Here is a 2,656-nt window from a genome sequence, read left to right on the forward strand (position 1 = left end):
TGAGATAAGAGGCCATATAGAAATTTTCCTTAGACTCCTTATCATGTCTGAGATGGCTTCTTAATGAATTAGCAATTATTTCAGCCCAATCCATTCATTGTTGTCCCTTTAAAATGATCTCTACATAATGAAACATCCATTCTTCAAAAAGGAAGACATCGGCTAAACCCTTAACTTGATGTAACAATACTAAAAGATCATGAATATGAGGTTTTAGATGATCTTTGGCAACTTTCTTAGGTAGCCTTGAACCTTGACCATAATTATTTTTTGTCCACTTCCTAGCTAGGATGTTATGATATTCTCTTGAGGCTTCTTGATACTCAGCTAGGGATTGGATGGGAGAAAATGCAATGAATGTGCATTCTGGTAGATGTAACACCAAGGAAATAGTTTCCCTAGAGATTGACAGCACATATTCCCCATCTTTGTTTAGGATACTTTTACTCCTCACATCATAATGATCAATATAGAGTTGGAGAAATTCAAGGCTTAATAGGGCAGGAGGGAAAGCTCCAGCTTCAATCAGACCACTAGTTAAAATTTCCATTCAATTTGTCGGCTCACTCAAGGAAAGCTGACTACAACTTTTCTTGTCTAACACCTTCTAAATTGGTATCACTAATGATAGGTCTCTTGCATTCTAAACTCGAAACATTCCCAAAGAAATGTAATGCAAATTTCATCTTAAACAAAGAAAGCAAGGCTCAAACTGATTCTATCTTGAAATGGACATAGACAGTAGAACAAAAAGAAGGTTTTTCTATGTTCTCACTTGCAACTTGCTGAGAAAAATGACCTCTTTTCTTGTCCCTTAGTAGCTTCTTCTTCAAATCTTTTTTTTCACATGGTAAACAAAAAGGAAAATCTATGTTCTTTTTAAGGGAAAGAGAACATACAAGTGAAAGTACAACCTCATAATGAGGCATTCATAACAAATCAACTACGGCTAGGTTCATATGTTTGAAATCTTTTGACACAACCTTTTTATTAAATACTTCCCTTTGCGGCTATATTGACAATGATTAACTTCATCTAACACCTAATCCCTCTTTTTTGGTGAAAGAACTCCCTCTTTAAATCATGATGACAATTTCCCATGCTTGAAATTAAGGCACTCCTTTAAATTATTACCTCCTGATGTGGTAATTAATTCCTTGGAAAATGGCGGCTTTTAACAACCCACAATCAATTTCTATCAAGGAGCCTTAATGGTAGAACCGCTTTGAACTACTTCAAACCAAGATTGAAAGGGGTTTGAAGTAGTTCAAAAGAACACTTTGTAGTCTTTGTGTGAATTACCTACAGGAAAAATGGTCAGCATAGAAACCTTTGATTGAACTGCTTTGAACTACTTTGAACTGAGGTTTAAAGTGGTTCAAAGAAGTTTAGACAAATACAAGGAATGATGGGAAGCTTTAGAAGGCTTTGTACAATATTTTCAATGACTGGGAGAACACAAAGTGAAGATAGGAAGCTTGAATAACTAGATGGGCAATTTAGAAAAAGTTTAAAATATGGCAACTCACAATATGGCTAACAGTCTTAAACCCATTTGTTAGGCAAGGCTCTTTTTCCTTCAAGTAAAGGGACTAAGTCTGAAGTCTTATTTTTCAACAAGGATTCCATCTCCTCTTTCATGCCCAGCTTCCACTATTGTTTGGCATCCACCTACATTGCTTCTTTTTTTTCTTCTAGTTCACCAGAATTAGTCAATAAAATGGAATACAAAGAAGCAGAAAATCTTTCAGGAAGTCTACTTGACCTTGTAGATCATGTAACACTTACAAGAGTTTTTGGGATAACATGTTCTTGTTGAACATCAAGTACCAATGGCTTTTCATTTTTAGGAGTCTCATCCAACACCACATGTTTTTGCTTGACCTATTCATGCTTCTTTTCTTGCAATTGTTCTTTATACATGACCTTCTCATTGAATATAACATATATACTTCTAATTATTTTAAGATTTTCAAAATCCCATAATCGATAACCATAGTCATCTACTCCATATCCAATGAAGGTACATTTTAGAGATTTAGCATCAAGATTGGTTCTATTTTCTTTATGAACATGGATAAAAGCTTCACAACCGAAAGTTTTCAAAAATGGATAATTTACCCTTTTTTTTAGTCCATGCTTCCTCTGGAACACCACCATCCAAAGGGGCTAAAGGTCCTTTGTTTATCAAATAGATAGAAGTGTTTACAACATCTTCCCAAAAATGAAGGGGTGGACCAGCACACAATCTCATGCTCCTTACACATTCCATTATTGTCCTATTCATTCTTTTTAACACCCCATTTTCTTGTGGGGTTCCTGGAACTATCTTCTGCCTTCAAATTCCATTAATAGAGTAGTAATCTTCAAAGGTTTTTCTACAATACTCACCTCCATTATCAGACCTAAGACACTTCAACTTCTTTCCTATCTCATTCTCCACGAAAGCTTTCCATTTCGTAAAAGTTTCAAAAACATCATATTTTTGTTGTAGGAAATATACCCATGTTTTCCTAGTTGAATCATCTATAAAAATATCATAATAACAAGAGCCACCAAGAGATGATACTTGACTTGGTCTTCATACATCTGGATGCACTAGCTCTAAATTCTCACTCTTCTTCTTTTTCCCAACTCTAAGAAATTTGACTAGTTT

Source organism: Cupressus sempervirens, chromosome 6 (genome assembly GCF_028749045.1).
Source record: "Cupressus sempervirens isolate cs-2001-9-10 chromosome 6, ASM2874904v1, whole genome shotgun sequence".
Classification (NCBI taxonomy): domain Eukaryota; kingdom Viridiplantae; phylum Streptophyta; class Pinopsida; order Cupressales; family Cupressaceae; genus Cupressus; species Cupressus sempervirens.